General features: G+C 34.8%; 1 long non-coding RNA gene across 1 annotated transcript; it reads left to right on the plus strand.

Annotated features, from left to right (window-relative positions):
- Positions 1–1072: 1072 nt before the first annotated feature.
- On the plus strand, positions 1073–8224 carry LOC128073519 (uncharacterized). The gene is made up of 3 exons (XR_008202748.1): positions 1073–1285; positions 6185–6318; positions 8132–8224. It is a non-coding gene; the product is annotated as an uncharacterized LOC128073519 (long non-coding RNA).
- Positions 8225–13289: the final 5065 nt, after the last annotated feature.

The following is a 13289-nucleotide window of genomic DNA, read 5'->3' on the forward strand; positions in this document are numbered from 1 at the left end:
TTTCATGTATTTCAGCTTGATCTCCATTTATTTTTTTTGAGCACTGCTGATATCTGTAGCTACATTTATTTTATTGTGTAATGTGTTTTAAAAAATACAATATTTAGTTTTATGTTGCTTTCATTTGGAATATGTATTCAAGCGAGTGAATTCTTAGTGATAATCTGAAGCTTCCTTATCTGTAATATTTTTCCATAATGTTTTTGTCATAGCTCTTAAAAGGCTAACTTTTTAGTCCGTGCCATAGTTTCCCCAAAACAAAGACATCACATGAGCACAAAAGCAAATATCTCCTTATATATTGTTATATTTTGTGTTGTTCTTCTGAACATGCAGAGCATGTCCTATAACACAAATGAGCATCTGCACTTCCCTGACAGTGACCAGAAAAGGTGACCTTAATAGAAGATTTTCCTGGGTGGTACTTCATGTTCACACTTCTGTTTCCACAGTATGCTGTTATGTTGTAGGGGGTTACAGGGAAGCTCAGAGATAAAAAGGCTTTTTTTGTACGTTCTATGATGTTAGAAAATCAGAGGAAGTTGCAGGGTTTCATGTTAATTTATTGTATTGCCACTATAATTCTGTTTTGTGAGAGTTTAACAATGTAAGTGGAGGCCAATAAAAATAGCATTCAAATTAAAAGAATCAGGAAACTATTTTTGAATTAGTTCACGTCAATAACTATTGATAGCAAAATGTGTTAAATGTAGGTTAAAGGGGCCAGCTATGAATATATATATATGCATATATACCTATGCCAGCTGTGTAACCTTAAATTTTACAGTGGTGTATAATTTCTGCAGATGAGAGTTTGTTCTATTATTGCCCTTCTACAGCATACAATCTCTATAAGTGAAGTATTTTAAAAAAACATGTCTTTTTTTCTGGATATATTTTTTTTTCTCTCGAGATTATAAGGCAAAGACAAAAGTGAATGCTTCAAAAAAGGGATGGCACGAACAGTGTCTGGGGAAATCAGAAGTTGCATGTAAACTGCTGGAGGATTTATTAGTTTTTCTATGCTTGATTATGAAGATTGGGTGAAAATGAGAGCATAAATGTATGTATGGGAACTGCTGAGTCACGGCCCGAACCTCTGATTGATCACCTGAGGTGAGCCATGAGTCAGCCAGAGGAGCACAGGTGAAGGCAATTTACCTGTGCTGCTGGAAGGGGTGGAGCCAGGCTCCTAGACCTATTTAAGATCTGGCTACCAGTGGGGAAGGATCTTGTCTGGAGATCCCCTCTTCTGGTGTTTTTTGTAGGTGAGCCTAGCATACTGGTAAGCCTTCCATTTATTCTCTCTTATTATCTTAATCTACTTTGCCTGACTCTCTTGTTTTTTTTTGTGATTATAACATCTTAATATCCATTGATTATACAAATGTATAACTTTAAAAAGTAGTCATTGAGGAAAAGGATTGGCTGTTGTCACTGCAGTATAAGCTTTATTTCTGTTACTTGCACCAGCAAGTGATTCTACTTAGCATTTTCTTATTTACATCTATATATGTACATAGTCATAAACATTCTCAGCCTCAATAGATTTATTATTTTATACATACTTTTTATTCATGCTGCTTAATTATTTTTATGAAAGTAATTTGTAGTGAATCAATATTAAGCAAATGTTTTCCTGTTCTATAAGACTAGAAATTTTTATTTATTCAGTGTTACTCTAGTGCATCTCTCATTGCCCAGTAAAGGAAGCTGTCACAAGTATCATAATATTCAAAACATAGACTCTGATTTACTCTATTATTTAGGGACATGTTGAGTTTTAAGCATGAGAAGACTTATAGAATGCGGTGTTCTACATAGTTCTGTCTGAAAGTAATGCCTCTTATTCCCATAGAAATTTCAACAAAGAGCAAAATTGACAGTATTTATAGAGCAAATTCTCAGCTACAAAACACTATGCTTCAACATAGTCATCATCACTTTTGGCTATGCATTTTTGCCAGTGATGAAAAAGAGCCTGCATACATCACATATAAAAATCTGCACCAGTGAGGTAAGCCACTGTCACCACAGCTGAAATGTACTACCCAACACCTCATGTGCTCATGTCTGCTGTTTGGTCTCCATAAATGTTCAGCAAGTGTCAACGAATGCTGATGGGTGCACTTTTTTCCACATGAAGAAATTCAGTGATGTACCTTTGCTTCATATGCACTTCCATATCTGATGCCATTGTGTCAGACTGCTGCTCTGCTGCCATCTGCCACACAGCAACAAAATGTAAAGGAATAAGAGTGGGAAAATTCAGCCTCTACTGCCATACCACCATCATGACGTTGGTGTTCTGATGTTATGGGCCAATATTGTTGCCTTCAAAGTAGCCCTCATATTTGTCCTTGCATGGTCACTCAGTTTACACTCAGTACCTGTCATTTTTGATCTTCGTTTAAGTAATTAATTGATTAAACGACTTCTATTTCAGCAGGAGTGCATATAAGCTAGGTAATTTTCTCTATTTCAAATCATTAATATAAGTTGCCAGTGTTCAACTTTTTTTTTTTTTTAGTTATTATAGGAAGAGGAAACAATATTATTGATTTTTCTTCTTCTATGAATATAAAAGATTATGCCTTTTCATTAGTGTAAAGTACCATGCAATGGTGCTGAATGTAGAACAAAATTGACAACATAGAAAATGAAATATTTTAGACTAAAATTTCAAGACTTAGTAATAGGTCCTATGGACTGAACACCAGTTGTTTAAAACTGTTTGTTTAAATGTGTTCTTTCTCAGTAAATGTAACCCTATATACACTAGATTACAAACACTCATTTTCCTTCTACACAGACAAATGTCTTCAGAAGCACACGGCAGAGACACCTTTCTCAACACTAAACAGACCTGGTTTGCTTAGCCTTTCTTCATAGGGGAGATGCTCCAGGCCCTTCACCATCTTTGTAGCACTCCACTTTCTTTATTTACCTGATTTTCTACAAGTCCTATTACAACCAGTTATGGAAGTTGCCTTTATCATGCTCATTTCCCTTTTTTAAAGCTTTTATAAGGCTTTAGACTTTTTTTTTCCCAAAAGATAATGCACTAAAAATAATTGAAATATCGCAAATAAGAAAAAAATGTCTTCCCATAGGTATTGCCAGCAGCCAAACATCTTCAGAATTTAATCACAAGCCCTGTTCTTAAGCAGTCTGTTAAATTTTACTGATTTCCTGTACCACTCAATGCATTTATGTAGGACAGAAAAAAAATTAGTTCTGATTAAAATTCTTGAATTCTTGAGCTACGTGACTCCATGAGAGCAATACCAAATTTCAGATCTATCTTGAGTCTTTCCTCTGGAGAGACAGAACTCCTTTCTGTTTGTGGCACTATACCCAGGACAGTTTTGGCTTTTTTTTTTTTTTTTTTTTCCGTAATAAAAATATATGGTTGATGTGCAGAGACAAAAATTCTTTATTATTAGTCAAACAAACAAAGGAAGTTTTTTTTTTATTTCAGGTACAAATTTCAGCTTTGAGTTCAGTTATATAATTGCTGCTTGTTACAAAAAAAAAAAAAAAAAAAAAAACCACAAAAATTTAACAGCTAAAGCTGTTATATGGAGGTTTTCTGCCCCTTTCTCTAGCTTTGTGCTCACCTTTCCAGTGTCACAATGGTGAAATCATTTTTTGATTAAGTGTGACATCAATGGGGAGTGTTCTCCCTGGAGAGAAATTTTGTTTGTTTTTAATGTAATGTACCCAGGAACAAACTTACAAGGCTGAAATTTTCTACCAACTTCTGTTTATACTCTTGCAGCTTCTGGTATGATTCCATGTTTACATTTTCAAGGACTCCTGTCATCTTACATATCTTTTCATTCTGGGCTCATGCAATCTGCACAGAGCAACTATCTGCAGTTGCCATCTACTAGTTAAATATGTTGATAATGTTAGGAAAATCAGAACAGAAGTTCAACTACATAATTTCACAAAGCTAAGAAGCAGCTATTGCAGGTTAGATAACTTTGCTTGGTTAAAAATCTACAGTTGTCTAGAAATTTTGAGAAAGTTTAAATATTGCACTGTTGAGATGATACGAAGTTTCTGACCAGTGTCTAGCAGCAGTAATATCTTATTTATAGGGGCATGTGCTGAAGAAATTGAATAATTTCAGAGTCCCCAGTCATATCTTTTTAGCGGAAAGTTGTTAGAGTAGTATGGTTGGGGCGTGGTTGGACTTGGTGATCTTCAAGGCCCCTTCCAACCTGAACAATTCTATGATTCTATGTTGCGATTCCCTATGTTTCTTCATATTCTTTTTTTTTTTTTTTTTTTTTTTTAATTGTTTTCTTGAAATAGCATTCTTTTTCCTGGATTCTAAAATTTGTTCCCTTCTTTCCTGTTTTTCTTTTGCTGGCAGGGGTTTGCATTCCTTGTTTTCCTTTCCATATTCAATCATAATTGTGGGCAGTACAATATAAGAAGAATTTCAGAATGTTACAGTACACCTAAAAGACAGCTACAAAATTGATGAAATGTTCAGAGGCATGATGTATGAGAAGCAGCTGAGATCCTTGAGTTTGCTCAGCCCAGAGCAGAGGAGCTGAGGGGCAGCTCCTCACAGACAGTGGAGGAGCAGCACTGAGCTCTGCTCTATGTGACAGCGACAGGGCTGCAGGGAATGGCATGGAGCTGTGTCAGGGGAGGGTCTGGTTGAGGGTTAGGAAGAAGTTCTTCTCCAGAGGGTGTTTGGATACTGGAATGGGCTACATAAGGCAGTAGTCATGGCCCCAAGCAGACAGAGTTCAACGAGTGTCTGAATAATGCTTTCAGAAATATTGTTTGATTTTTTTGGGTGGTCCTGACAGGAATTGAATTTTATGATCTTGTGGCCTTCCAATCTGGACTGTTCTATTCTACTCTACTCTGTTCTGTTCTCTTAATTACTAATAAACTCTGAATACTAATAGGGGACGTGTACTGCTTAAAATTTTTTCATTAAATGAATGAGTTCCCATGCCTGTAGTCCTATTTTTTTAAATAATGTATTACCATCAGCAAGGCATGAATCTACATCTGTAATAATCTAATAATATATTTCAGTTATAGATAAGGTTTATTAAAGTGTACTGAACCACGGCAGGAATTTTTCCTTATAAAACACTAGCTATTGCCAGTTTAAGAACCTAAAAACGCTGTAAACACCTAATATTTAATCTTTTTTAATCTCAGTTTCCAGATTATGGATGATGGTGTCACTTGACACCATGGGACAGAAATTGCTGATATAAAATCTTGTCACATTCCTTGATCATTTTCAGGGTAAAAATAAACAATAATATATAAGAATGTTTACAGAACTAGAATCACTGATTTCTAGCACAGCACTATCATTTTTAGAAATAAGACTCAAAATGCTTCAGCTGTGAAGATTAATGTATACCTTTGAGCATCACAGCAGTTTAGATAGCAGTTGTTACAAAACCTTCCTTATTGTCAATAGAGTACCATAGGATCAAAGCAATAAAAAATGAAAAATGTGACTTCACACAATTTTTCCATTCTTCTTACAGCTCAGCTAATTCAGCTTAATGTTGAAATTTTCAATATTTCAAAATCATCCTCATTCTTTAAGCAGAGAAAGAAATGAATTTTAAAGGAGACCTTAGGAAATACTGTCACGTTATTGCTGGAACTAAAAGTAAGTACTTATTAACAGTATTTTTGTTATTATCTTTCAGCAACTTGGTTTTGAGGCCATGCAGCCTTCTGCTACAAGTTGTAGTCATTAAAAAATATGCAACAAAGTATGTTGACCAGGATATCACATCTTTGGGCTATTGCAGATGTTTGGATTTATATTGAAGGATGAAGAAAAGAAGTATGACTGAGAAAGGGAAATGGAATTAAGATTTGGTGTATTTGCTTATAGAGAAGGCATATTCAAGCTATGGATTAGCCAATCTTTGATCATAAAATCAGTGTCATGTAAGATTCCTGCTTATGAGAGTGTTTTTTGATGTTATTATTTTGCCTATGTAAGGAAAGCATTGTGAAATAAAGTTCTGTTTGATTGTTTTTGCTTTACGCTGTGAAAATTAAGAACAGAGTAACAATGATACTTATTATTCTAAAAGTTGATTTCCAATTAAAAAAGAATTGCCTCTGCTTGCCTATGACTTCTTTTGGTTAATCTCCACATTTTCTACATGTGCTCCAGAAGATGCATGATGGAAATATTTTCAAGGAGAGAAAATCTTCCCTTTCTGAAACTTTGTATCTGACTGAAATTGCAACAGTTAAGAAACGACAAACAACTTCCTCAGTTTGCTGCACAACCATCAGTGTAACATGGTAAGCAAGCAAACAAAAATACATTGTAAATCATCTGTTACCTGACTTTTTTTGATGTTCTTACAGTACTATATTCAATGATACAAATGACTTAAAATTTTGCAGGAAGAGAAAGGTGAATTAGGGCAACAATCTACAGCTCTCAATCTGTTATGTGTCTACTCACAAATTCTCCCCAGATTAGATCTTAAAACCTAATCATCTAAGATAATGTATATAGGATTCTTAATTATTGGAACCTCTCAGACGTCCTCAGTCCAAGCTGATCGTGTTCAATTACTGTGAAGGATTTTCTCCCTCCACACCAGCTCCCCATTATCGTAAGTCAGAAGGTGTCAACTTATCCAACGGTATTGAGGTTGGTTAACAGACCGTCTGTCACAAATAAAAAATTTATTGGAAATTAAGTAGTAAGCTCTACGATTTGCTTGACTGTGTAATTGAACTTGTTATTGAAAGCAACTTAAAATTCTTAACCCAACTTAAGGAATTAGAATGAGTTTGGATGAATTGGATTTTTTGAGTCAAATGCCAACAGCTAAGTGTGCTTGTTTGCATTACATATATTTGTATATAAATATAAAAATACACACACATATAATCAGTATTTTATATGTGTGTAAACATACATATGTGCACATACATATAAGGGTTGCTTCAAAAGTAAATCTTGTTTTATTCTGTTGGCCCACAGTGTCAGAGATGTTGGTGGCATGACAGCAGAGGTTGAACTTTTCACCAATATTCTGTTACATTTTGTTGCTGTGTGAGATGGCAGCAGATGCAATCTGACTCAATGGCATCTGACCTGGAAGTGCATACGAAGTCACTATATTTCTCCATATGGAAAAAATTGCATCATTTATATCAGTTATGGAGACCAAACAGTGGATATGAGCACAGTGAGGCCATGGTGAGGTGTTTCAGAAGTGGTGAAATAGGTTACCTCTATTGGTGCGGTTTTTTCCAAACGTGGCATACAGGTTCTTGTTCATCACTGATGAAAATTCACAGCTAATGTTTGTGACTGTTTTGTATCTGAGAATTTTCTCTATCAGATAGTGTTACTTTGCTCTTTGCATCTGCTGTACATAAAAGGAAATAATTAGGAGATATTACTTTTGGAGCATCTATGTGAACGTGTGCATATATAAATATATATATGTTACGCAGCATACATCTATGCTTCCAATTTAATGCACAATTCATAAAATACAAAATCACTTGTATCAAAGTCATAACAAATATTTCAAACCTCTTGTGAATAATTTTTTTATGCTTAATGAAGGCTTTCATTTCCACTAGTTATCCTGTACAAGGGGAAACTAATGTTAAAGGGGAACGCTGGTGTCATCTTATATCTAATATATGTCTCCATTCATACATTCTTCATAATACAGCAAAACTTAAGAAACAATATTATAATGACTTGAAACAAACTTTTGTTTGTAATATTACTGATATCACCTGTGTAAGCACAGCAGAACTTCTCTCACAATGCTCTTTTTAGGTGATTCAGATTTGGGCATTGCCTTCTTAAAACAGATGGCTGAATGGTTATTCAAGATGCTAATTAGTCTTTTACATTTTCCAGTTAACCTTACATAGACACATTCCTTTGAGAGATGATTACTCTGTGGTTTTAAATAGTAGCACATATTTGCTAAGAGGCTTCTGTAACAAGCCCTTTATAAACAATAAAATTGTGATTAATTCTGGTATAGTAAACACATGATACTAGCAACACAGTAATTAACAGCATAGTGGCATTTTAAAGGACTGTTTTACATATTTTAACATTCTTTTACTGTAGGGGCTCTTCAGGAACCAAGCAATGCTTGTGGAAGTTCAGAAAAAGCTGCTAAAATGAGGAACCTGTGGAATTTCCATCTGCAAATGTACATTTCTGTTCATACAAAACCAAATTTCTTTTTAAGTGAATGATTAGCCCAAAAAAGTCTGATTAGTATCCACACATCATTAAAGAAACACATTCTGGATATGTTTCAGAAATAATTAAATGTCTGAACACAGTGAACCATCAAAGTATCCCAATAGCACTCCTCATTTGTGCAGAAATATATCTTCCTATTTGCATAGAAGTGCTGCTGAAACATCTTCAATACAAATTCTGAAAAGGAGACAATGAAAGTATTCATGAGAATGAAAATTTAGTAAGAAGAAATATCAGGTAGGTGACACAAAACTGAGTGTCTGTCAGTTCTATCTTTTTATGCTGGTGGTGGTCACTTTTCAAGGTACAAAGAAAGCTGATTCTGTGCCCTAGAAATATAAAAGAGAAAACTGTAACTGAATCTCATTTGAAATATCATTTACACAAAAGGATTGATACCAGGAGAGAGCAGATAATGAAAGCGTTAATAAACACAAAAAATCCCACCCTATATCAGCATAGTTGCAATTCCAACTGTTAGGAGTTAATTGATAATCAAGGACTTTTTGTATCTCATCTTACTTTTTTCCTCCTATTTTGACTAAAACTTTTATCTTAGAATCAGAGATTCTTTTTCTCTAAGTCAGTTTTTATAACTGATAGTGAATTACATGACTTATGCGCACTGATATGGGAATGAGAGATTCACTTTGAGAAGGTAAATTGTAATATTCTTGTCCTGTATAACCTTGATTTTTGTGTAATGCCTCCAAAAATGCCCTTCCTTTTCTATTGCTTCTGGTCTTACTAAAAAGCCTTTTTTAAAGAGAGTATTGGATGTTAGGAACTTGGTTTAAAATATATTTTTAAGATGAACTCACATTTGGACTAAGCATACTGGCCAAGTGTAATTTTTCAAAGAAAATGAGCATGGGGAGAACAAGTTCTGAGAGGTTAAAGAGGTTGTTCTAGAGGGAATGTGTAAGTTAGAGAATGATATAGAATGAAGTGTGATTTGAATCTTTGCTCTACCCTTTCAGCATTGCAGAGGGACAAATAATTGACAATTTCATGGATGGCTTCTATTCTTTGTAGTTTAAGCAAAAACTAAACATGAGATTAAATTGCTAATTAAATATAACTATTGTGGCTTGTGGCTGCAGTCAGTAAAATACTTATTTCTTGGCATGTGTGGATGTATTCTGAGGTTATTTTGGAGTAAGACGTTATTCATACATTTTTGCTCACAGGGTGTCTTTTTTTTTTTTTTTAAGGATAAAAGAGGTGGTAGCTAATGAGAAGGAGTTTGTATGAAGGGAAGGTTATTTCTCTGTAAGCACAATTTTAGTTTTCTTCATGCTGTATTTATATTTCATAGTATTTGTTACATTTCAAGAGAGATCTGACAAATATTTTAATCCAACATATTAGTATCTCACCACTTTATGCATAAGCAAGGTTCTCAAACCCAGATATTTAAAGTAAATGTTACAAATTAATATTAAAGTATGATTCTTGCAATAGCCTTACTTTCCAGGGTGCAGGAATCAACCAGAATTTCTCTTCCTGTTTTGAAACAAAGCACCAACTGCTCAGCTGAGTAATTTGAAAGAGGTCCTCTACTGTTGTGCATTTGAATGGTGAAACAGTACTGTTACAGAGTGTTGTGTTACATGCATGTCTAGTTTAGCTAATTTCATGATAGAAGACTGAGAGCATCTATGGTGCTCTCTTCCTGGGAAGATGGTGGAACGACTTATTCTGGATGCAAGCAAGTAGAAGAGAAGGTTATCAGGAGTAGTCAACATGGATTCACCAAGGACAAATCAACCTGGTAACCTTCTATGACGTCATGAACATCTAGATAGATGAGGAGAGAATAGTGGATGTTGTGTACTGTGGCTTCAACAAGTCTTTTGATACTGTCTTCTATAACACCCTTGTAGGTAAGCTTAGAGAGTATAAGATAGACTGAGAACTGACTGAGTAGCAGAGTTCATAGTGCTCTGATCAGTATCACAGAGACTAATTGGAGGTCAGTAGCTAGCCGTATAGGTAGAAAAGAGTACGGAAAGGCTAGTCACATGTAAAATATGGCCAGTCAACATCCTCATCAGTCCAGTCCTGTGTCACTGCAGTTTGTTTTATCTTCCTATATTTTCCTCATGAAATCGTAATCTCTTCACATCTGTACTCTTCATGTGTATTTGTGCTGAAGATCTAATTGCCAGCTCCTGGATGAGCTAATGTGTGCAACTGCAACAAAATTCAAGCTGGGCTAGCTGGAGAGTAAGCAGCCTATGAAGTGGGCATGAGGGCCTGGGATCCAAGCAGGGGTGCTGCATGCACAGAAGGGCCATGCCAGTACTCACATAATCCTGGAGAGGGGATGCTGGACAAAGAGGCTATGTGTGATTCTTGAGAGATTTGATCATGCCAGGAACTGAAATGATGCTTGAATATGTGTGTGTTTGTGAACCTAAAGAGTGGGGTCTGTGTACCTGCACTAGTGAACTTCTGTCTCCACCACTTGGAAGAAGTCATAGCTGTCTGTATCCATGTTTTATGTGAGTCATGTACATAAGAGCTGCTGAAGGCAACATTGTATGTTTCTGGTATACAAGCTCAGCTTGCAAAAGGGAAAGCAGCAACCATGTCTCCAACCTGGGCAGAGACACTGGAACCTATGGTCTAGCTAAGTTAAGCTCCAGCATCTGGCCAGAAGTAGCCCTGGGCCAGAATAAGTGAAAAAGGCTGTTCTCCTCACTTCAATAGAGATAGACTTCATGTTCACTTATGAGGTTTTTAAGTAACACGCTTCCTTTTTTATCCATGGTGGGATTCATTTACCTAATTTTTGATGGTCTCAACATTTAGTCACCCTAGACTCTACTCTAAAAAAACCTAGACGTTCTCACATTAGGATCAGGAATTTCAGAGGTAAGAAGTAACTACTTTGCTTTATTAGCTAGAGAAGATGCCTTGTGACTACTTTAAGTGTCAATCCTTTATTACAGAAATCACATTTCTTTGAGGTAAGTTTCCTTTTCTAGATTTTTACCAGGTTTTCTAGGTATCTGCTATCATATGCATAGAAATCCAAGTCAAAATAGCAGTATATATGTACTATGCTAGTAAAGAACATTTAGCACATTTTCATATATAATACCAGTCCAACTGTACTTGTCTTCATTCTCCAAATATTCTGTAAGCCTGATAATTGCCATATTGCTTGATGGAGAGCAGATATCCTAGGTAGAAACCTGATCTAGCTGTTGTCACAACTGATTCTTTTTCTAAAACTAAAAATACGATGCACTGGACTGGAGGGGACTTTACAGATCATTACTTTGAAAGGCGTCTGTATAGCGATAACACACAATTCCTAAAAAAGGACTGGCAATAAAAGCCAAAATGACACACAGAGGCAGAATACAATATTTACAATTTGACAAACATCATCAGTCAGTAATAGCAACATACAATAAGAGAAGGAGAGGTATCAAATACAGAATAACATCAGAGAATATGTCTATCTCAGATGAAGTGATATAAGAATTTGCTAATCCAGAATGTGTGTTCCTGTTACCTTTGTAAAAAGTCTGCTTTGTCACTGATATTTGCTAGCGCACCTTCATGAAGCATTAACTATCTACATCCAAATGTGGGAAGAGAAACAGCAACAACAGCAAATTGAATGTCACTGTTTATTTAAAGTATGGAAGTAATCAGCTGTTTCTTGATCTTATTTCTTTTTGGATTTTCCAACAAATACTGACATTGCCTTTTAGGTCTAGTAGTTGTTCCAAGCAAATTATTGGGCCTTCAGTGATGTATTATCAAAATGAATGTCTTATTCTACAATATTTTCTATAGGAAACTGTGAGAATGATAAAATAATTTAGATAAATATATTGTCTATTAAAGCAATAGAAATTGGCAGAGTATTTTATGATATGCATTGTTATGTACTATTGTGTTCAGTGCTTGTGTTTTTAACTAAACAGTATTAAAAATATAGGTAGTCTTTAGCAGTTGCATGTAACAAATAATATTTCTGTTTCCAAAGAAAAAGGTTGTATTAACAATCACTTTACTGTATCTTAGCTGCAGTCATTAAAAAACTTCTAAGGAAACAGAGCTGGCAAATAATTGTCTAAGCTGGCAATTGTTCTAGGCTTTTGAAACAAAACTCAGATAAAAATCTTAATGAATGTGTGTGGTCTTCCTTCAACATGAATGTTTGCCTCAGAGTGATTGATGTTTTACTTGTAAGAAAGTTTGTTTAATAAGAGTATGATTTGCAGAACAGCCTTTGTAACAGTATACATAGTGATATTTTTTCCAATTAACTTTATGTCTAAAGAATCCATAACCATTTTATAATCTTCATGAAAGAAATAGTTTTTTTGTTTGTTTGTTTTTTGGTTTTTTTTCAGGAATCCTTGGAAATAAAAAGGTACAGAATTTATCTATTAGCATTGAAGGACTTTGAATTTGCGCAAAGGCATAAGAAGTGTACATTGAATAATATTTGATATATTTTTCTCCACTCAAATACATATATTTTTGTAACTGTGAATATGTACTTCTAAAGAAATGCAAGTAGTACTTTTGAAGTTCGCTGAAATGCATTCCACTTGTACCTTTTTAAACAATGAACCTTATTCATTAGGATAGCTCTAGTAACTTTATTGAAGCTTACTGCCTTCTGATGCATGTAGTGAGGAACTCTTCTTATGTTGAACAACTAACGATCCAAAAAAATAGAATGTGAAATATACTGTTATTACCCTAATTGTATTGATAGAAAAGCAGAGCATAAACATAGTGATATTCTGGCTTCACTGACATTACTAGCAGATTCCTTCTGATTTCACTGAGACAAAATTTTACTAATCCTGAAGTCACTCAGAACAGTTGTGGCAGAGCCAGAAAATCTTCAGTTCCCATATATAATGCTTTTTTTTTTTTTTTAATAAAAGAAAATCAATCTCAGATCTTCACATTTTGTAGAGCACTTTCTACTTCCTTGTCACAGTATAGTATTCATTTTTTTGTTGTTGCAGCTCTTCAC

The sequence above is a fragment of the Tympanuchus pallidicinctus genome, unplaced genomic scaffold, assembly GCF_026119805.1.
Source record: "Tympanuchus pallidicinctus isolate F22 unplaced genomic scaffold, pur_lepc_1.0 scaffold8, whole genome shotgun sequence".
NCBI classification, from domain to species: Eukaryota; Metazoa; Chordata; class Aves; order Galliformes; family Phasianidae; genus Tympanuchus; species Tympanuchus pallidicinctus.